We start from the raw sequence: 25,319 nt of genomic DNA, 5'->3' as shown, positions 1-25,319 counted from the left end.
ATGAGCAGACGTGAGTATGAATTTCAGCAACAATTCGATGCAAATTCTCATTCAATTATAAGTAAGTACTCCATTTAATTAAATAATTTCGTTTAATTATTTTAAAATTCTTTTCGAAACTAGTCAACTCAAGTCAACTGTGGTTAAATCTGGTCAACTTTTGGTCAAACTTGATCTTTGCATATGTGAATATGAGCAGACGTGAGTATGAATTTCAGCAACAATTCGATGCAAATTTTCATTCAACCTCTCAAAATGAAGAGATGAGGGTCTTTTAAGTAGACTTTCCTGGAATTCACCAACCGTTGAGATCGGTTTCAATGAATGGTCAATATTAAAGGTGAAGTTCAGTCATAAAGAGAGATTTCCAAATTAAAGTGAGTTAACAGATTTAATTTGAGTAAAATAATGAGTTAACTAATTCAATTTGAGTAGAAAAAGGAGTCAACTGATTTAACACATTTTTTATCAATAGTGAACTGAAAATTTTCCTTTTTGAACTGAAGAGAGATTTTGTTGAGATATTTAATTTAATAAAATGAGATATGCTCTCATAATTACTTTTTCTATTTAATTAAATACTCTTTAATTAAATAGAGACACTTTTCTTATTTCATTAAATAACTTCATTTAATTAATTAGGAATGACTTTTCATTTAATTAAATAACTTTGTTTAATTAATTAGAAGTAAGTACTCCATTTAATTAAATAATTTTGTTTAATTATTTCAAAATTCTATTCGAAACTAATCAACTGAAGTCAACCGTGGTTAAATCTGTTCAAATTTTGGTCAAACTTGATCTTTGCGTATGTTAATATGAGCAAATTTGAGAATGAATTCTAGCAACAATTCGATGCAAATTCTCATTCAACCTTTCAAAATGAAGAGATGAGGGTCTCTTAAATAGACTTTTTTGGAATTCATCAATGGTTGAGATTGATTTCAATCAATGGTCAGTATTTAAGGTGAAGTTCAGTAATAAAGAGAGATTTCTAAATTAAAAGGAGTTAACAGATTTAATTTGAGTAAAATAAGGAGTTAAATGATTCAATTTGAGTAGAAAAAGGAGTTTACTGATTTAACTCATTTTTTATCAATAGTGAACTCGAAATTTCCCTTTTTCAACTAAAGAGAGATTTTGTTGAGATATTTAATTTAATAAAATAGATATGCTCTCATAATTACTTTTTTTATTTAATTAAATAATCTTTAATTAATTAGAGACACTTTTCTTATTTAATTAAATAACTTCATTTAATTAATTACGAATGGCTTCTCATTTAATTAAATAACTTTGTTTACTTAATTAGAAGTAAGTAATCTATTTAATTAAATAATTTCGTTTAATTATTTCAAAATTCCTTTCGAAACTAGTCAACTCAAGTCAACCGTGGTTAAATTTAGTCAATTTTGGCCAAACTTGATTTTTGCGTATGTGAATATGAGTAAATGTGAGTATGAATTCCAGCAACAATTCGATGCAAATTCTCATTCAACCTTTCAAAATGAAGAGATGATGGTCTCTTAAATAGACTTCCTTGAAATTCATCAACGGTTCAGATCGATTTCAATCAACGGTCAAGATTAAAGGTGAAGTTCAGTCATAAAGGGAGATTTCCAAATTAAAAGGAGTTAAGATATTTAATTTGAGGAAAATAAGGAGTTAACTGATTCAATTTGAGAAGAAAAAAGAGTTAACTCATTTAACTCATTTTTTATCAATAGTGAATTGGAAATTTCTCTTTTTGAACTGAATAGAGATTTTGTTGAGATATTTAATTTGATAAAATGAGATATGCTCTCATAATTACTTTTTCTATTTAATTAAATAATCTTTAATTAATTAGAGGCACTTTTCTTATTTAATAAAATAATTTCATTTAATTAATTAGAAATGGCTTCTAGTTTAATTAAATAACTTTGTTTAATTAAATAGAAGTAAGTACTCTATTTAATTAAATAATTTCGTTTAATTATTTCAAAATTTTTTTCGAAACCTGTGTGAGTATGAATTCCAGCAACAATTCGATGCAAATTCTAATTCAATCTTGCAAAATGAAGAGATGAGGGTCTCTTAAATAGACTTTCCTAAAATTCATCAACGGTCAGGATTAAAGGTGATGTTCAGTCATGAAGGGAGATTTCCAAATTAAAAGGAGTTAATATATTTAATTTGAGTAAAATAAAGAGTTAACTGGTTCAATTTGAGTAGAAAAAAGAGTTAACTCATTTAACTCATTTTTGATAAATAGTGAACTAGAAATTTTATTTTTTGAACTGAAGAGAGATTTTGTTGAGATATTTAATTTAATAAAATGAGATATGCTCTCATAATTACTTTTTCTATTTAATTAAATAATTTTTAATTAATTAGAGGCACTTTTCTTATTTAATTAAATAACTTCATTTAATTAATAAGAATAGCTTCTCATTTAAATAAATAACTTTGTTTAATTAATTAGAAGTAAGTACTCCATTTAATTAAATAATTTTATTTAATTATTTCAAAATTCTTTTCGAAACTAGTCAACTCAAGTCAACCGTGGTTAAATCTGGTCAAGTTTTGGTCAAACTTAATCTTTGCATATGTGAATATGAGCAAATGTGAGTACGAATTCTAGCAACAATTCGATGCAAATTCTCATTCAACCTTTCAAAATGAAGAGATGAGGTTCTCTTAAATAGACTTTCTTGGAATTCATCAATGGTTGAGATCGATTTCAATCAATGGTCAGGATTAAAGGTTAAGTTCAGTCATAAATTGAGATTTCCAAATTAAAGGGAGTTAACAGATTTAATTTGAATAAAATAAAGAGTTAACTGATTCAATTTGAGAAGAAAAAGGAGTCAACTTATTTAATTCATTTTTGATTAATATTGAACAGTAAATTTTCCTTTTTGTACTGAATAGAGATTTTGTTGAGATATTTAATTTAATAAAATGAGATATGCTCTCATAATTACTTTTTATATTTAATTAAATAATTTGTAACTAATTAGAGGCACTTTTCTTATTTAATTAAATAACTTCATTTAATTAATTAGGAATGGCTTCTCATTTAATTAAATAACTTTGTTTAATTAATTAGAAGTAAGTACTCCATTTAATTAAATAATTTCATTTAATTATTTCTAAATTCTTTTCAAAACTAGTCAACTCAAGTCAACTGTGGTTAAATCTGGTCAACTTTTGGTCAAACTTGATCTTTGTGTATGTGAATATGAGCAAGTGTGAGTATGAAGTCTAGCAACAATTCAATGCAAATTCTCATTCAACCTTGCAAAATGAAGAGATGAGGATCTCTTAAATAGACTTTTTTGGAATTCATCAATGGTTGAGATCGATTTCAATCAATGGTCAGGATTAAAGAATTTTAATTTGAGTAAAATAAGGAGTTAACTGATTCAATTTGAGTAGAAAAAAGAGTTAACTGATTTAATTCATTTTTTATCAATAGTGAATTGAAAATTTTCCTTTTTGAACTAAAGAGAGATTTTATTGAGATATTTAATTTAATAAAATGAGATATGCTCTCATAATTAGTTTTTCTATTTAATTAAATAATCTTTAATTAATTAGAGGCACTTTTTTTATTTAATTAAATAACTTCATTCAATTAATTAGGAATGGCTTCCCATTTAATTAAATAACTTTGCTTAATTAATTAGAAGTAAGTACTCCATTTAATTAAATAATTTTGTTATATTATTTTAAAATTATTTTCGAAACTAGTCAACTCAAGTCAACCGTGGTTAAATCTGCTCAATTTTGGTGAAACTTGATCTTTGCGTATGTGAATATGAGCAAATGTGAGTACGAATTTCAGAAACAATTCGATGCAAATTCTCATTCAACCTTTCAAAATGAAGAGATGAGGGTCTCTTAAATAGACTTTTCCTGAAATTGATCAACAGTTGAGATCGATTTCAGTCAATGGTCAGGATTAATGGTGAAGTTTAGTCATAAAAAGAGATTTCCAAATTAAAGGGAGTTAACAGATTTAATTTGAGTAAAATAAGGATTTAACTGACTCAATTTGAGTAAAAAAAGGAGTCAAGTAATTCAACTCATTTTTTATCAATATTAAACTGTAAATTTCCATTTTTGAACTGAAGAGAGGTTTTGTTGAGATATTTAATTTAATAAAATGAGATATGTTCTCATAAATACTATTTTTATTTAATTAAATAATCTTTAATTAATTAGAGGCACTTTTCTTATTTAATTAAATAACTTCATTTAATTAATTAGGAATGGCTTCTAATTTAATTAAATAACTTGGTTTAATTAATTAGAAGTAAGTACTCCATTGAATTAAATAATTTTATTTAATTATTTCAAAAAAAATTTCGAAACTAGTCAACTCAAATCAACCATAGTTAAATCTGGTCAACTTTTGGTCAAACTTGATCTTTGTGTATGTGAATATGAGCAAATGTGAGTATGAATTCCAGCAACAATTCGATGCAAATTCTCATTCAACTTTGCAAAATGAAGAGGGTCTCTTAAATAGACTTTTTTGGAGTTCATCAACGGTTGAGATCGATTTCAATCAACAGTCAAGATTAAAGGTGATGTTCCGTCATAAAGGGAGATTTCCAAATTAAAAAGAGTTAACAGATTTAATTTGAGTAAAATAAAGAGTTAACTGATACAATTTAAGTAGAAAAAAGAGTTAACTAATTTAACTCATTTTTTTATCAATAGTTAACTGGAAATTTTCCTTTTTGAACCAAAGAGAGATTTTGTTGAGATATTTAATTTAATAAAATGAGATATGCTCTCATAATTACTTTTTCTATTTAATTAAATAATCTGTAATTAATTAAAGGCACTTTTCTTATTTAATTAAATAACTTCATTTAATTAATTAGGAATGACTTCTCATTTAATTAAATAACTTTGTTTAATTAATTAGAAGTAAGTACTCCATTTAATTAAATAATTTTGTTTAATTATTTCAAAACTCTTTTCGAAACTAGTCAACTCAAGTCAACCGTGGTTAAATCTAGTCAACTTTTGGTCAAACTTGATCTTTGCATATGTGAAAATGAGCAAATGTGAGTATGAATTCTAGCAACAATTCGATGCAAATTCTCATTCAACCTTGGAAAATGAAGAAATGAGGGTCTCTTAAATAGACTTTCTTGGAATTCATCAACGATTGAGATCGATTTCAATCAACGGTCAGGATTAAAAGAGAAGTTCAGTCATAAAGGGAGATTTCCAAATTAAAGGGAGTTAACAGATTTAATTTGAGAAAAATAAGGAGTTAACTGATTCAATTTGAGAAGAAAAAAGAGTTAACTCATTTAACTCATTTTTTATCAATAGTGAATTGGAAATTTCTCTTTTTGAACTGAATATAGATTTTGTTGAGATATTTAATTTGATAAAATGAGATATGCTCTCATAATTACTTTTTCTATTTAATTAAATAATCTTTAATTAATTAGAAACAAATCTTTTATTTAATTAAATAACTTTATTTAATTAATTAGGAATGGCTTCTCATTTAGCTAAATAACTTTGTTTAATTAATTAGAAGTAAGTACTCCATTTAATTAAATAATTTTATTTAATGATTTCAAAATTCTTTTCGAAACTAGTCAACTCAAGACAACTGTGGTCAAATTTGGTCAACTTTTGGTCAAACTTGATCTTTGCGTATGTGAATATGAGCAAATGTCAGTATGAATTCCAGCAACAATTCGACGCAAATTCTCATTCAACCTTTCAAAATGAAGAGATGAGGGTCTCTTAAATAGACTTTTCCTGAAATTGATCAACAGTTGAGATCAATTTCAGTCAATGGTCAGGATTAATGGTGAAGTTCAGTCATAAAAAGAGATTTCCAAATTAAAGGGAGTTAACAGATTTAATTTGAGTAAAATAAGGATTTAACTGACTCAATTTGAGTAAAAAAAGGAGTCAACTAATTTAACTCATTTTTTATCAATATTAAATTGTAAATTTCCATTTTTGAACTGAAGAGAGATTTTGTTGAGATATTTAATTTAATAAAATGAGATATGTTCTCATAATTACTATATTTATTTAATTAAATAATCTTTAATTAATTAGAGGCACTTTTCTTATTTAATTAAATAACTTCATTTAATTAATTAGGAATGGCTTCTAATTTAATTAAATAATTTTGTTTAATTAATTAGAAGTAAGTACTCCATTTAATTAAATAATTTTATTTAATTATTTCAAAATTCTTTTCGAAACTAGTCAACTCAAATCAACCATAGTTAAATCTGGTCAACTTTTGGTCAAACTTGATCTTTGTGTATGTGAATATGAGCAAATGTGAGTATGAATTCTAGCAACAATTCGATGCAAATTCTCATTCAACCTTTCAAAATTAAGACAGGAGGGTCAGTTAAATAGACTTTCTTGGAATTCATCAACGGTTGAGACCGATTTCAATCAACGGTGAGGATTAAAGTTGAAGTTTAGTCATAAAGAGAGATTTTCAAATTAAAGGGGGTTAACAGATTTAATTTGAGTAAAATATTGAGTTAACTGATTGAATTTGAGTAGAATAAGGAGTTAACTCATTTAACTCATTTTTTATCAATAGTAAACCGGAAATTTTCCTTTTTGAACTGAAGAGAGATTTTGTTGAGATATTTAAATTAATCAAATGAGATATGCTTTCATAATTACTTTTCCTATTTAATTAAATAATCTTTAATTAATTAGAGACACTTTTCTTATTTAATTAAACAACTTCATTTAATTAATTAGGAATGGCTTCTCATTTAATTAAATAACTTTGTTTAAATAATTTGAAGTAAGTACTCTATTTTATTAAATAATTTTGTTTAATTATTTCAAAATTCTTTTTGAAACTAGTCAACTCAAGTCAACCGCGGTTATATCTGGTCAATTTTTGGTCAAACTTGATCTTTGCGTATGTGAATATGAACAAATGTGGGTATTAATTCCAGCAACAATTCGATGCAAATTCTCATTCAACCTTTCAAAATGAACAGATGAGGGTCTCTTAAATAGACTTTCTTGGAATTCATCAATGGTTGAGACCGATTTCGATCAACGATCAGGGTTAAATGTGAAGTTTTTTCATCAAGGGAGATTTCCAAATTAAAGGGAGTTAACAGATTTAATTTGAGTAAAATAAAGAGTTAACTGATTAAATTTGAGTAGAAAAAAGAGTTAACTAATTTAACTTTACTGAAATTCATCAACGGTTGAGATCGATTTCAATCAACGGTCAATATTAAAGGTGAATTTCAGTCATAAAGGAAAATTTTCAAATTAAAAAGAGTTAACAGATTTAATTTGAGTAAAATAAGGAGTTAACTGATTCAAATTGAGTAGAAAAAGGAGTTAACTGATTTAACTCATTTTTGATCAATAGTGAACTGAAAATTTCTCTTTTTAAACTGAAGAGAGATTTTGTTGAGATATTTAATTTAATAAAATGAGATATGCTCTCATAATTACTTTTTCTATTTAATTAAATAATCTTTAATTAATTAGCGACACTTTTCTTATTTAATTAATTAGGAATGCCTTCTCATTTAATTAAATAACTTTCTTTAATTAATTAGAAGTAAGTACTCCATTTAATTAAATAATTTCATTTAATTATTTCAAAATTCTTTTTGAAACTAGTCAACTCAAGTCAACCGTGGTTAAATCTGGACAATTTTTTGTCAAACTTGATCTTTGCGTATGTGAATATGACCAAGTGTGAGTATGAATTCCAGCAACAATTCAATGCAAATTCTCATTCAACCTTTCAAAATGAAGAGATGAGAGTCTCCTAAATAGACTTTCCTGGAATTCAACAACGGTTGAGATCGATTTCAATCAACAGTCAGGATTAAAGGTGAAGTTCAGTCATAAAGCAAGATTTCCAAATTAAAGGGAGTTAACAGATTTAATTTGGGTAAAATAAGGAGTTAACTGATTCAATTTGGGAAGAAAAAGGAGTTAGCTAATTTAACTCATTTTTGACCAAGAGTGAACTGAAAATTTTCCTTTTTGAACTGAAGAGAGATTTTGTTGTGATATTTAATTTAATAAAATGAGATATGCTCTCATAATTACTTTTTCTATTTAATTAAATAATCTTTAATTAATTAGCGACACTTTTCTTATTTAATTAATTAACTTTATTTAATTAATTAGGAATGGCTTCTCATTTAATTAAATAACTTTGTTTAATTAATTAGAAGTAAGTACCCCATTTAATCAAATAATTTCTTTTAATTATTTAAAAAAAAATTTTGAAACTAGTCAACTCAAGTCAACCGTGGTTAAATATGGTCAACTTTTGGTCAAACTTGACCTTTGCGTATGTGAATATGAGCAAATGTGAGTATGAATTCCAGCAACAATTAAATGCAAATTCTCATTCAACCTTTCAAAATGAAGAAATGAGTGTCTCTTACATAGACATTCCTAAAATTCATCAACGGTTGAGATCGATTTCAATCAACGGTCAGGATTAAAGGTGAAGTTCAGTCATAAAAGAAGATTTCTAAATTAAAGGGAGAACTAACGGATTTAATTTGAGTAAAATAAGGAGTTAACTGATTCAATTTGAGTAGAAAAAGGAGTTAACTCATTTAACTTATTTTTGATTAATAGTGAACTAAAAATTTCCCCTTTTAAACTGAAGAGAATTTTTGTTGAGATATTTAATTTAATAAAATGAGATATGCTCCCATAATTACTTTTTCTATGTAATTAAATAATCTTCAATTAATTAGAGACACTTTTCTTATTTAATAAAATAACTTAATTTCATTAATTAGGAATGGCTTCTCATTTAATTAAATAACTTTGTTTAATTAATTAGAAGTAAGTGCTCCATTTAATTAAATAATTTCGTTTAATTATTTAAAAATTCTTTTTGAAACTAGTCAACTCAAGTCAACCATGGTTAAATCTGTTCAACTTTTGGTCAAACTTGATTTTAAATGCGTATGTCAATATGAGGAAATGTGAGTATGAATTCTAGCAACAATTCGATGCAAATTCTCATTCAAACTTTCAAAATGAAGAGATGAGGGTCTCTTAAATAGACTTTCTTAGAATTCATCAACGGTTGAGATCGATTTCAATCAACGGTCAGGATTAAAGGTGAAGTTCAGTCATAAAGGGAGATTTCCAAATTAAAGGGAGTCAACAGATTTAATTTGAGTAAAATAAAGAGTTAACTGATTTAATTTGAGTAGAAAAAGGAGTTAACTGATTTAACTCATTTTTTATCAATAGTGAACTGAAAATTTCTCTTTTTGAACTGAAGAGAGATTTTGTTGAGATATTTAATTTAATAAAATGAGATATGCTCTCATAATTACTTTTTTTATTTAATTAAGTAATCTTTAATTAATTAGAGACACTTTTCTTATTTAATTAAATAACTTCATTTAATTAATTAGGAATGGCTTTTCGTTTAATTAAATAATTTTGTTTCATTAATTAGAAGTAAGTACTCCATTTAATTAAATAATTTCGTTTAATTATTTCAAAATTTCTTTCAAAAATTGTCAACTCATGTCAACCGTGGTTAAATCTAGTCAACTTTTGGTCAAACTTGATCTTTGTGTATGTGAATATGAACAAATGTGAGTATGAATTTCAGCAAAACTTCGATACAAATGCTCATTCAACCTTTCAATATGAAGAGATGAGGGTCTTTTAAATAGACTTTCCTGGAATTCATCAACGATTGAAATCGATTTCAATCAACGGTCCGGATTAAAGGTGAAGTTCAGTCATAAAGGAAGATTTCCAAATTAAAAGGAGTTACCCGATTTAATTTGAGTAAAATAAGAAGTTAATTGATTCAATTTGAGGAGAAAAAGGACTTAACTGATTTAACTCATTTTTTATCAATAGTGAACTGGAAATTTCCCTTTTTGAACTGAAGAGAGATTTTGTTGAGATATTTATTTTAATAAAATGAGATATGCTCTCATAATTACTTTTACTATTTAATTAAATAATATTTAATTAATTAGAGACACTTTTCTTATTTAATTAAATAACTTCATTTAATTAATTTGGAATGGCTTCTCATTTAATTAAATAACTTTGTTTAATTAATTATAAGTAAATACTCCATTTAATTTAAATAAATTCATTTAATTATTTTAATTTTTTTTTGAAACTAGTCAACTCAAGTCAACCGTGGTTAAATCTGGTCAACTTTTTGTCAACCTTGATCTTTGGATATGTGAATATGAGAAAATGTGAGTATGAATTCAAGCAACAATTCGATGCAAATTCTGATTCAACTTTTCAAAATGAAGAGATGAGGGTCCCTTAAATAGACTTTATTAGAATTCATCAATGGTTGATATCGATTTCATCCAGCGGTCAGGATTAAATGTGAAATTCAGTCATAAAGGGAGATTTTTAAATTAAAGGGAGTTAACGGATTTAATTTGAATAAAATAAGGAGTTAACTGATTCGGTTTGAGTAGAAAAAGGAGTTAACTAATTTAACACTGATTCAATTTGAGTAGAAAAAGGAGTTAACTGATTTAACACATTTTTGATCAATAGTGAACCGAAAATTTCCATTTTTAAACTTAAGAGAAATTTTGTTAAGATATTTAATTTAATAAAATTAGATATGCTCTCATAATTACTTTTCCTATTTAATTGAATAATCTTCAATTAATTAGAGACACTTTTCTTATTTAATTAAATAACTTCATTTAATTAATTAGGAATGGCTTCTCATTTAATTAAATAACTTTATTTAATTAATTAAAAATAAGTACTCCATTTAATTAAATAATTTCCTTTAATTATCTCAAAATTCTTTTTGAAACTAGTAAACTCAAGTCAACTGTGGTTAAATTTGGTCAACTTTTGGTCAAACTTGATCTTTGCGTATGTGAATATGAACAAATGTGAGTATGACATCCAACAACCATTTGATGCAAATTCTCATTCAACCTTTCAAAATGAACAGATGAGGGTCTCTTAAATAGACTTTTTTGGAATTCATCAATGGTTGAGATCGATTTCAATCAGGGGTCAGGATTAAAGGTGAAGTTCAGTCATAAAGAGAGATTTTCAAACTAAAATGAGTTAACAGATTTAATTTGAGTAAAATAAGGAGTTAACTGATTCAATTTGAGTAGAAAAAGGAGTTAATTGATTTAACTCATTTTTTATCAATAGTGAACTGAAAATTTTGCTTTTTGAACTGAAGAGAGATTTTGTTGAGATTTTTAATTTAATAAAATGAGATATGCTCTCATAATTACTTTTTCTATTTAATTAAATAATCTTTAATTAATTAGCGACATTTTTCTTATTTAATTAAATAACATCATTTAATTAATTAGGAATGGATTCTCATTTAATTAAATAACTTTTTTTAATTAATTAGAAGTAAGTACTCCATTTAATTAAATAATTTCATTTAATTATTTCAAAATTCCTTTCGAAACTAGTCAACTCAAGTCAACCGTGGTTAAATCTAATCAACTTTTGGTGAAACTTAATCTTTGCGTATGTGAATATGAGCAAATGTGAGTATGAATTTCAGCAACAATTCGATGCAAATTCTCATTCAACCTTTCAAAATAAAGTGATGAGGGTCTCTTAAATAGACTTTTCTAGAATACATCAACGGTTGAGATCGATTTCAACCAACGGTCAGGATTAAAGGTGAATTTTAATCATAAAAGGAGATTTCCAAATTAAAGGGAGTTAACAGATTTAATTTCAATAAAACGAGGAGTTAACTGATTCAATTTGAGTAGAAAAAGGAATTAACTGATTTAACTCATTTTTTATCAATAGTGAACTGAAAATTTTGCTTTTTGAACTAAAGAGAGATTTTGTTGAGATATTTAATTTAATAAAATGAGATATGCTCTCATAATTACTTTTTCTATTTAATTAAATAATCTTTAATTAATTAGCGACACTTTTCTTATTTAATTAAATAACATCATTTAATTAATTAGGAATGGATTCTCATTTAATTAAATAAATTTTTTTAATTAATTAGAAATAAGTACTCCATTTAATTAAATAATTTCATTTAACTATCTCAAAATTCTTTTCGAAACTACTCAACTCAAGTCAACCGTGGTTAAATTTGGTCAACTTTTTGTCAAACTTGACTTTTGCGTATGTGAATATGAGCAAATGTGAGTATGAATTTTAGCATCAATTCGATGCAAATTCTCATTCAACCTTTCAAAATGAAGATATGAGGATCTCTTAAATAGACTTTCTTGGAATTCATCAACTGTTGAGTTCGATTTCAATCAGCGGTAAGGATTAAAGGTGAAGTTCAGTCATTAAAGGGATATTTCCAAATTAAATAGAGTTAACAGATTTAATTTGAGTAAAATAAGGAGTTAACTGATTCAATTTGAGTAGAAAAAGGAGTTAACTGATTTAACTCATTTTTTATCAATAGTGAATTGGAAATTTTCCTTTTTGAATAGAACATAGATTTTGTTGAGATATTTAATTTAATAAAATGAGATATGCTCTCATATTTACTTTTTCTATTTAATTAAATAATCTTTAATTAATTAGAGACACTTTTCTTATTTAATTAAGTAACTTCATTTAATTAAGTAGGAATGGCTTCTCGTTTAATTAAATAACTTTATTTAATTAATTAAAAGTAAGTACTCCATTTAATTAAATAATTTCATTTAATTATTTCAAAATTCTTTTCGAAACTAGTCAACTCAAGTCAACCGTGGTTAAATCTGGTCAACTTTTGGTCAAACTTGATCTTTGCATATGTGAATATGAGCAAATGTGAGTATGAATTCCAGCAACAATTTGATGCAAATTCTCATTCAACCTTTCAAAATGAAGAGATGAGGGTCTCTTAAATAGACTTTTCTAGAATTCATCAACAGCTGAGATCGATTTCAATCAGTGGTCAGGATTAAAAGTGAAGTTCAGTCATAAAGGGAGATTTCCAAATTAAATGAAGTTAACGGATTTAATTTGAGTAAAATATGGAGTTAACTGATTCAATTTGAGTAAAAAAAGGAGTTAACTGATTTAACACATTTTTCATCAATAGTGAACTAGAAATTTCCCTTTTTGAACTGAAGAGAGATTTTGTTGAGATATTTAATTTAATAAAATGAGATATGCTCTCATAATTACTTTTTCTATTTAACTAAATAATTTTTAATTAATTAGAGACACTTTTCATATTTAATTAAATAACTTCATTTAATCAATTAGGAATCGCTTCTCATTTAAATAAATAACTTTGTTTAATTAATTAGAAGTAAGTACTCCATTTAATTAAATAATTTCGTTTAATTATTTTAAAATTCTTTTTGAAACTAATCAACTAGAGTCAACCGTGGTTAAATCTGATCAACTTTAGGTCTAACTTGATCTTTGCGTATGTGAATATAAGTAAATGTGAGTATGAATTCTAGCAACAATTTGATGCAAATTTTTATTCAATCTTTCAAAATGAAGAGATGACGGTCTCTTAAATAGACTTTCTTTGAATTAATCAACGGTTGGGATTGATTTCATTCAACGGTCAGGATTAGAGGTGAAGTTTAGTCATAAAGAGAGATTTCCAAATTAAAGTGAGTTAACGGATTTAATTTGAGTAAAATAAGGACTTAAATGGTTCAGTTTGAGTAGAAAAAAGAGTTAACTGATTTAACTTATTTTTTATCAATAGTGAATTAGAAATTTTTCATTTTGAACTGAAGAGAGATTTTGTTAAGATATTTAATTTAATAAAATGAGATATGCTCTCATAATTACATTTTCTATTTAATTAAATAATCTTTAACTAATTAGAGACACTTTTCTTATTTAATTAAATAACTTCACTTAATTAATTAGGAATGCTTCTCATTTAATAAAATAACTTTGTTTAATTAATTAGAAGTAAGTACTCTATTTAGTTAAAAAATTTTGTTTAATTATTTAAAAATTCCTTTCGATACTAGTCAACTCAAATCAATCATGCTTAAATCTGATCAACTTTTGGTCAAACTTGATCTTTGCATATGTGAATATGAGCAAATGTGAGTATAAATTTCAGCAACAATTCCATCTAAATTCTCATTCAACCTTTCAAAATGAAGAGATGAGGGTCTCTTAAATAGACTTTTCTGAAACTCATTAACGGTTGAGATCAATTTCAATCAACGGCCAGTATTAAAGGTGAAGTTCAGTCATAAAGGAAGATTTCCAAATTAAAGGGAGTTAACAGATTTAATTTGAGTAAAATAAGGAGTTAACTAATTCAATTTGAGTAGAAAACAGAGTTAACTGATTTAATTCATTTTTGATCAATAGTGAATTGGAAATTACTCTTTTTGAACTAAAGAGAGATTTTGTTGAGATATTTAATTTAATAAAATGAGATATGCTCTCATAATTACTTTTTCTATTTAATTAAATAATATTTAATTAATTAAAGACACTTTCTTTATTTAACTAAATAACTTCATTTAATTAATTAAAAATGGCTTCTCACTTAATTAAATAACTTTGTTTAATTAATTAGAAGTAAGTACTCCATTTAATTAAATAATTTCGTTTAATCATTTCAAAATTCTTTTTGAAACTAGTTAACTAAGTCAACCATGGTTAAATTTGGTCAACTTTTGGTCAAACATGATCTTTGTGTATGTGAATATGAGAAAATGTGAGTATGAATTCCAGCATCAATTTGATGCAAATTCTCATTCAATCTTTCAAAATGAAGAGATCAGGGTCTTTTAAATAGACTTTCCTGAAATTCATCAATGGTTGAGATCGATTTCAATCAACAATCAGGATTACAGGTGAAGTTCTGTCATAAAGGGAGATTTCCAAATTAAAGGGAGTTAACGGATTTAATTTGAGTAAAATAAAGAGTTAACTGATTCAATTTGAGTAGAAAACGGAGTTAACTGATTTAACTCATTTTTGATCAATAGTGAATTGAAAATTTCTCTTTTTGAATTGAAGATAGATTTTGTTGAAATATTTAATTTAATAAAATGAGATATGCTCTCATAATTAATTTTTCTGTTTAATTAAATAATCTTTAATTAATTAGAGACACTTTTCTTATTTAATTAAATAACTTCATTTATTTAATTAAGAATGGCTTCTCATTTAAATAAATAACTTTGTATAATTAATTAGAAGTAAGTACTCCATTTAATTAAATAATTTTGTTTAATTATTTCAAAATTCATTTCGAAATTAGTTAACTCAAGTCAACCGTGGTTAAATCAGGTCAACTTTTGGTCAAACTTGATCTTTGCGTATGAGAAAATGAGCAAATTTGAGTAAAATAAAAAGTTAACTGATTCAATTTGAGTAGAAAAAGGAGTTAACTGATTTAACTCATTTTTTATGAATAGTGAACTGGAGTAGTGAACTGGAAATTTTCCTTTTTCAACTGAAGAGAGATTTTGTTGAGATATTTAATTTAATAAAATGAGATATGCTCTTATAATTACTTTTTTTAAAAAATTAAATAATCTTTACTTAATTAGAGACAATTTTCTTATTTAATTAAATAACTTCATTTAATTAATTATGAATGACTTCTCATTTAATTGAATAACTTTGTTTAATTATTTAGAAGTAATTATTCCATTTAATTAAATAATTTTGTTTAATTATTTCAAAATTCTTTTCGAAACTAGTCAACTCAAGTCAACCGTAGTTAAATCTGGTCCACTTTTGGTCAAACATGATCTTTGCATATGTGAATATGAGCAAATGTGAGTATGAATTCCAGCAACAATTCGATGCAAATTCTCATTCAACCTTTCGAAATGAAGAGATGAGGGTCTCCTAAATAGACTTTCATAAAATTCATTAATGGTAGAGATCGATTTCAATCAACAGTCAGGATTGAAGGTGAAGTTCAGTCATAAAAGAAGATTTCTAAATTAAAGGGAGTTAACAGATTTAATTTGAGTAAAATAAGGAGTTAACTGATTCATTTTGAGTAGAAAAAGGAGTTAACTGATTTAACTCATTTTTTATCAATAGTGAATAAAAAATTTCCCTTTTTGAAGTGAAGAGAGATTTTGTTAAGATATTTAATTGAATAAAATGAGATATGCTCTCATAATTACTATTTCTATTTAATTAAATAATCTTTAATTAATTAGAGACAATTTTCTTATTTAATTAAATAACTTGATTTAATTAATTAGGAATGACTTCTCATTTAATTAAATAACTTTGTTTAATTAATTAGAAGTAAGTACTCTATTTAATTAAATAATTTTGTTTAATTATTTTAGAATTCTTTTCGAAACTAGTCAATTCAAGTCAACCGTGGTTAAATCTGGTCAACTTTTGGTCAAACTTGATCTTTGCGTATGTGAATATGAGCAAATGTGAGTATGAATTTTAGCAATAATTCGATGCAAATTCTCATTCAAACTTTCAAAATGAAGAGATGAGGGTCTCCTAAATAGACTTTCTTGGAATTCATCAACGGTTGAGATCGATTTCAATCAATGGTCAGTATTAAAAGTGAAGTTCAGTCATAAAGGGAGATTTTCAAATTAAAGGGAGTTAACGGATTTAATTTGAGTAAAATAAAGAATTAACTAATTCAATTTGAGTAGAAAAAAGAGTTAACTGATTTAACTCATTTTTGATCAATAGTGAACTGAAAATTTCTATTTTTGAAATGAAGAGAGATTTTGTTGAGATATTTAATTTAATAAGATAAGATATGCTCTCATAATTACTTTTTCTATTTAATTAAATAATATTTAATTAATTAGAGACAATTTTCTTATTTATTTAAATATCTTCATTTAATTAATTAAGAATGGCTTCTTATTTAATTAAATAACTTTGTTTAATTAATTAGAAGTAAGTACTCCATTTAATTAAATAATTTCATTTAATTATATAAAAATTCTTTTCGAAACTAGTTAACTCTAGTCAACCGTGGTTAAATCTGGTCAACTTTTGGTCAAACTTGATCTTTGTGTATGTGAATATGAGCAAATGTGAGTATGAATTTCAGCAACAATTCGATGCAAATTCTCATTCGACCTTTCAAAATGAAGAGATGAGGGTCTCTTAAATAGACTTTCCTGGAATTCATCAACGGTTGAGATCGATTTCAATCAACTGTCAGGATTAAAGGTGAAGTTCAGTCATAAAGGAAGATTTCTAAATTAAAGGGAGTTAACGGATTTAATTTGAGTAAAATAAGGTGTTAACTGATTCAATTTGAGTAGAAAATGGAGTTAATTGATTTAACTCATTTTTTATCAATAGTGAACTAGAAATTTCCCTTTTTGAACTGAAGAGAGATTTTGTTGAGATATTTAATTTAATAAAATGAGATATGCTCTAATAATTACTTTTTCTATTTAATTAAATAATCTTTAAGTAATTAGAGACACTTTTTTTATTTAATTAAATAACTTCATTTAATTAATTAGGTATGGCTTCTCATTTAATTAAATAACTTTATTTAATTAATTAGAAGTAAGTACTGCATTTAATTAAATAATTTCGTTTAATTATTTCAAAATTCTATTCGAAACTAGTCAACTCAAGTCAATCGTGGTTAAATCTACTCAACTTTTGGTCAAACTTGCTCTTTGCGTATGTGAATATAAGAAAATGTGAGAATGAATTCCAACATCAATTCGATGCAAATTTTCATTCAACCTTTCAAAATGAAGAGATGAGGGTCTCTTAAATAGACTTTCCTGGAATTCATCAACGGTTGAGATTGATTTCAATCAACGGTCAGGATTAAAGGTGAAGTTCAGTCATAAAGGGAGATTTTCAAATTAAAGGGAGTGAACGGATTTAATTTGAGCAAAATAAGGAGTTATCTTATTCAATTTGAGTAGAAAACGAAATTAATTGATTTTACTCATTTTTTATCAATAGTGAACTGAAAATTTCTCTTTTTGAACTAAAGAGAGATTTTGTTGAGATATTTAATTTAATAAAATGAGATATGCTCTCATAATTACTTTTTCTATTTAATTAAATAATCTTTAATTAATTAGAGAGAATTTTCTTATTTAATTAAATAACTGCATTTAATTAATTAGGAATGGCTTCTCATTTAATTAAATAACTTTGTTTAATTAATTAAAAGCAAGTACTCCATTTAATTAAATAATTTCATTTAATTATTTTAAAATTCTTTTCGAAACTAGTCAACTCAAGTCAACCGTAGTTAAATATGGTCAACTTTTGGTCAAACTTGATCTTTGCGTATGCGAATATGAGCAAATGTGAGTATGAATTCCAGCAACAATTCGATGCAAATTCTCATTCAACCTTTCAAAATGAAGAGATGAGGGTCTCTTAAATAGACTTTCCTGAAATTCATCAATGGTTGAGATCGATTTCAATCAATGGTCAGGATTAAAGGTGAAGTTTAGTCATAAAGTTAGTTTTCCAAATTAAAGGGAGTTAACGGATTTAATTTGAGTAAAATAATGATTTAACTGATTCAATTTGAGTAGAAAAAAGAGTTAACTGATTTAACTCATTTTTTATTAATAGTGAACTTGAAATTTCCCTTTTTTAAGTAAAGAGAGATTTTGTTGAGATATTTAATTTAATAAAATGAGATATGCTCTCATAATTATTTTTTCTATTTAATTAAATATGTAACAGCCCGCCAAGGGATCCAAAGAATTAACCTAAAGTTTCACTAAATTTGGTAACATTTTTTTTTATTTTTTAAATAACATGAAAGTAAATACCACATATAACTTGTACATAATAACGGAAGCAATAGCAATGTCAATCTAAAAGTAAACATAACATACATAACCGATTTCATTCTTTAAAAATTTCTTAATGTTGAGTTACATCTAAATTAACTAACATACATGAGTCCATCTAGTACAACATCCACATGAAATAATAATGATAAGTCCAATGTTCATACATTACATTTTCAAATGCTCAATCATCCACTATACATGTCACAGGGTATGAAGGCTTAAAAGAATATATATATATGTGAAATAAGGTATATTATCCTATTCTAATCCATGATACATCAAAGACAATCACATGATACACATGATACATCATCATAGAATACATATACATCCATCGTAAGATCAAACATAACTAACTAAGTGCACAGTTCCTCTCAACTGTTAATAGCATCATTACACTATCATAGATCCTAGCCATACCTCCGTGTGTAACATTCCAAATCATCGAAGAGATCATCGGTATTACATAGTAGGAATGTCACTCCTAATAAATACAATATCATATGTAGAAGTAATCTAATATGCAAATAAAAGCATAAGATAACATCATCTAACATATGCTAATCATCAATGAAAAAGGATACACATCCACTATCATGAAGGACGCATCAACCATGATGTCTCAATGAATCTCAAAATGATAAGAGTGGAAAATACACTACCACCCGACCGCGTGGTACCTAAGTGGTCCACTCCCACCGTGCTAAGGAGATAATCTTAATTCCCAAACAGGCTATCAAAATCACATAGCACATATCTCTATAAGTCCAGGAATCTTAAAAGTATACTAACTCAAAGGTTCCAAATACAAAATCTGGCATCTAATCCTAGAGGCACACAATGACATGTAGGAACCTACTATGCAAGCGGGAAAGTGTCATCGCATTTATCACGTACAAGTTACCCTGGCAGTTAGCTAAACTCCACGGGTCCATACTGATCTCATGCGGTCACTAGTATCCTCTCATACTGAAGAGGCATACTGCGAAATGCAAGGTCGCAACCATGCGTTCTCACTACTCCCATCCTAGCCTATACAAGCACTCAAGGCATGGACGAGAACAAAACACTTATATATAACAATATTTACTAATGCATATAACAATTAATATTTAATTTTAATAAAAAATCAAATTTTGTTTAAGCGACTTATAACAAAGCCGAATGTATTTATAAACAAAGGCGAGTTTATACTCGCACCACCATTTATATACGACTACGTCGTGCAGTCTGCCTCTGTCGCAGGGCTTGCGATGACAGTCGCAATACGTGCGACAACAGGCCTGCTGCCGGTGGCTCTAAAGAATGGGTCGGGTGGAATAAAAACCCCTGCCCTTCTTAAAACAAAGGTTTTGAAAACCAAAAATTTTGCATACGTATTGCATACGAATATATTTTTCAAAAATCGTTTACTATGAATGATTTCAGACCAATAAATATATTATATATATTTTTGAAAAATGTTTCAAATAACGATTTTTCATATATAATTTTTAAAGAAATGTTTGCAGATTCTTTTTAAAAGAACTTACATATATATATATATATATATATATATATATATATATATGCAAATATGAAAATATAAACATGTATATTTTACAATGAGCATATACACAATCTATTTAAAGATTCTAATTTTCAGAATTTTCCTATAAACCATTCGGCCTCAAAATTTATCCATTAAATCATTTAATGGTTTTGGCTGCAAATTTAAACCCTAGCCCCGTGTTCTTTTCAGATTTATGCATATAAAATTTTCAAATAAACTAAACTACCCATATGCATAAAAAAATATGAAATTCCTCACAAGAGATGAAGAAGACAGGGAATGCATGATGCGAAAATAGCATAAGTAAAATCACAAGAATCTACCCAGATTCTGATGCTAAATCGCTCTTCCTCAGAAAACCCGCAAAGCAAGCTCCTCCCTTCTTTAGAGTTCTCGAGTCCTCCAATGCTCCAATTGCACTCCAAACGCTATCCTTAAGCTTCTAAGAATGCCTGAATATAAAGAGCTCTCAAGAAACCTTTGGAATGCTTTTTGAAACAGTTGAAAGGTGTCACCAACTAAGCATGGGTCTTTTCCAACCTTTTTGATGAGTCATAGAGTTGTAGACACCTTGTGCTTAATTGATGCACTAACTCCCATGTTGTTGACACATGTTAATTCCCATGCAAGCTTATAACTCTAATAATTTTTATTTAAATTTTATAATTTTCATTTTAATTTTTATAACTTTTATTATTTATTACTTTATTATTATTTTATAATTATTATTAATTTTAATTTCTAGTTTTCTTTTATTTAATTCCTTTCTTCAATAATTAACATTTAATTAATCACAATCAAAATATCAAAGATCATGATATTTTATTAATTTTCTCAAATAAATAATTTATTAATTAAATCTATTTAAGAATTAATTAATGAAAAATTCACCATAGATCTCCAAGATAAAATATGAAAACCCATCATAGAACAAATCATACAAAATTAATCTAAAAGGTTGAAAATCATGAAATATGTCATCCGACACATTCAGTGGGTATTCAACTCTGATACTTGTCCTAACTCACTAGGACAAATGACTTTTTTTAAGTTTGAGATTTGGACTTGAGAATTTATCTCCCTTCTCTTATCATTGAGATAGTATAATAGGGTACGCTCATCCTAGTAATTCAAAGAAGTCGATACTCGATACCTGCAACTTGCAGAAAAACCATGCATGTACATAGAATATATAATGCTAAGCTAAATAGACAATGGCAGGAAGTGGTGCATTGTGTAGATTTCGACTAAGCAGGTGACTACAACTCCCTTCCTTAACCACATCAGAAATGCCATACAATAAGAAAATACGCACACCATACACATGCAAGTATGGGGTAAGTAACCATAATAAAACACATGAGATAATAAACTATCTAACTAATCATCATTAATAAATGAAAACAATGTAATGATCATCATACATACATGAAATGTAAAGTCTAAATGATCTCATCATATATCAACTGAATCCCTATCATAATATCCAATAGTGTCAAAACAACACCACTAAACCATCAACATAAAACTAGTCTACATAGTCTACTAATAATAGCAACAATAAGTCTAGAAAAGATGTGAACGAGGGTAGGCACTACAAAATAATCTTTAATTAATTAGAGACACTTTTCTTATTTAATTAAATAACTTCTTTTAATTAATTAGGAATGGCTTCTCATTTAATTAAATAACTTTGTTTAATTAATTAGAAGTAAGTACTCCATTTAATTAAATAAATTTGTTTAATTATTTCAATTTTTTTTTTGAAACTAGTCAACTCAAGTCAACTGTGGTTAAATCTGGTCAACTTTTGATCAAACTTGATCTTTGCGTCTGTGAATATGAGCAAATGTGAGTATGAATTCCAGCAACAATTCGATGCAAATTCTCATTCAACTTTTCAAAATGAAGAGATGCGGGTCTCTTAAATAGACATTTCTGGAATTCATCAATGGTTGAGATTGATTTCAACCAACAGTCAGGATTAAAGGTGAAGTTCAGTCATAAAGAGAGATTTCCAAATTAAAGGGAGTTAACAGATTTAATTTGAGTAAAATAAGGAGTTAACTGATTCAATTTGAGTAGCAAAAGGAGTTAACTGATTTAACTCATTTTTTCTCAATAGTGAACTAGAAATTTCTCTTTTTGAACTGAAGAGAGATTTTGTTGAGATATTAAATTTAATAAAATGAGATATGCTCTCATAATTACTTTTTCTATTTAATTAAATAATCTTTAATTAATTAGAGACACTTTTCTTATTTAATTAAATAACTTCATTTAATTAATTAGGAATGGCTTCTCATTTGATTAAATAAATTTGTTTAATTAATTAGTAATAAGTACTCCATTTAATTAAATAATTTCGTTTAATTATTTCAAATTTTTTTTTGAAACTAGCCAACTCAAGTCAATCGTGGTTAAATCTGGTCAAATTTTGGTCAAACTTGATCTTTGCGTATGTGAATATGAGCAAACGTGAGTATGAATTCCAGCAACAATTCGATGCAAATTCTCATTCAACCTTTCAAAATGAAGAGATGAGGATCTCTTAAATAGACTTTCCTGGAATTCATGAATGGTTGAGATCGATTTCAATCAATGGTCAGGATTAAAGGTGAAATTCAGTCATAAAGGGAGATTTCCAGATTAAATGGAGTTAACCGATGTAATTTGAGTAAAATAAAGAGTTAAATGATTCAATTTGATTAGAAAAAAGAGTTAACTCATTTAACTCATTTTTTATCAATAGTCAACTGGAAATTTCCCTTTTTGAATTGAAGAGAGATTTTGTTGAGATATTTAATTTAATAAAATGAGATATGCTCTAATAATTACTTTTTCTATTTAATTAAATAATCTTTAATTAATTAGAGACACTTCTATTATTTAATTAAAAAACTTCATTTAATTAATTAGTTATGGCTTCTCATTTAATTAAATAACTTTGTTTAATTAATTAAAAGTAAGTACTCCATTTAATTAAATAATTTCATTTAATTATTTCAAAATTCGTTTCAAAACTAGTCAACTCAAGTCAACTGTGGTTAAATCTAGTCAACTTTTGGTCAAACTTGATCTTTGTGTATGTGAAAATGAGCAAATCTGACTATGAATTCCAGCAACAATTCGATGCAAATTCTCATTCAAGCTTTCAAAACGAAGAGATGAGGGTCTCTTAAATAGACATTCCTGGATTTCATCAACGGTTGAGATCGATTTCAATCAACGGTTAGGATTGAAGGTGAAGTTTAGTCATAAAGGGAGATTTCCAAATTAAAGGGAGTTAAAGAATTAAATTTGAGTAAAATAAGGAGTTATCTAATTCAATTTGAGTAGAAAAAGGAGTTAATTGATTTAACTCATTTTTTATCAATAGTGAACTTGAAATTTCCCTTTTTGAACTGAAGAGAGATTTTGTTGAGATATTTAATTTAATAGAATGAGATATGCTCTCACAATTACTTTTTCTATTTAATTAAATAATCTTTAATTAATTAGAGACACTTTTCTTATTTAATTAAATAACTTGATTTAATTAATTAGGAATGGCTTCTAGTTTAATTAAATAACTTTGTTTAATTAATTAAAAGTAAGTACTCCATTTAATTAAACAATTTTGATTAATTATTTTAAAATTATTTTCGAAACTAGTCAACTCAAGTTAATCGTGGTTAAATCTGGTCAACTTTTGGTCAAACTTGATCTTTGCATATGTGAATATGAGCAAGTGTGAGTATGAATTCCAGCAACAATTCGATGCAAATTCTCATTCAACCTTTCAAAATGAAGAGATGAGGGTCTCTTAAATAGACTTTCCCAGAATTCATCAACGGTTGAGATCAATTTCAATCAACGGTCAGGATTAAAGATGAAGTTCAGTCATAAAGGGAGATTTCCAAATTAAAGGGAGTTAACAGATTTAATTTGAGTAATATAAGGTGTTAACTGATTCAATTAGAGTAGAAAAAGGAGTTAACTGATTTAACTCATTTTTGATCAATAGTGAACTGGAAATTTCTCCTTTTGAACTGAAGAGAGATTTTGTTGAGATATTTAATTTAATAAAATGAGATACGCTCTCATAATTACTTTTTCTATTTAATTATATAATCTTTAATTAATTAGAGACACTTTTCTTATTTATTAAATAACTTAATTTAATTAATTAGGAATGGCTTCTCATTTAATTAAATAACTTTGTTTAATTAATTAGAAGTAAGTACTCCATTTAATTAAATAATTTCGTTTAATTATTTCAAAAAAAAATTTGAAACTAGTCAACTCAAGTCAACCGTGGTTGAATCTGGTCAACTTTTGGTCAAACTTGATCTTTGCGTGTTTGAATATGAGCAAATGTGAGTATGAATTCCAGCAACAATTCGATGCAAATTCTCATTCAACCTTTCAAAATGAAGACTTGAGGGTCTCTTAAATAGACTTTCCTGGAATTCATCAACGGTTGAGATCGATTTCAATCAACGATTAGGATTAAAAGTGAAGTTCAGTCATAAAGGAAGATTTCCAAATTAAAGGGAGTTAACGGATTTAATTTGAGTAATATAAGGAGTTAACTGATTCAATTTTAGTAGAAAAATGAGTTAACTGACTTAACTCATTTTTGATCAATGATGAACTGGAAATTTCTCTATTTGAACTGAAGAGAGATTTTGTTGAGATATTTAATTTAATAAAATGAGATATGCTCTCATAATTACTTTTTCTATTTAATAAAATAAACTTTAATTAATTAGAGTCACTTTTCTTATTTAATTAAATAAATTCATATAATTAATTAGGAAAGACTTCTCATTTAATTAAATAACTTTGTATAATTAATTAGAAGTAATTACTCAATTTAATTAAATAATTTTGTTTAATTATTTTAAAATTCTTTTCGAAACTAGTCAACTCAAGTCAACCGTGGTTAAATCTAGTCAACTTTTGATCAAACTTGATCTTTGCATATGTGAATATGAGCAAATGTGAGTATGAATTCCAGCAACAATTCGATG

Source organism: Cupressus sempervirens, chromosome 6 (genome assembly GCF_028749045.1).
Source record: "Cupressus sempervirens isolate cs-2001-9-10 chromosome 6, ASM2874904v1, whole genome shotgun sequence".
NCBI lineage: Eukaryota > Viridiplantae > Streptophyta > Pinopsida > Cupressales > Cupressaceae > Cupressus > Cupressus sempervirens.
The sequence above is the reverse complement of the archived record's forward strand: the minus strand, read 5'-3'. Positions refer to the sequence as shown.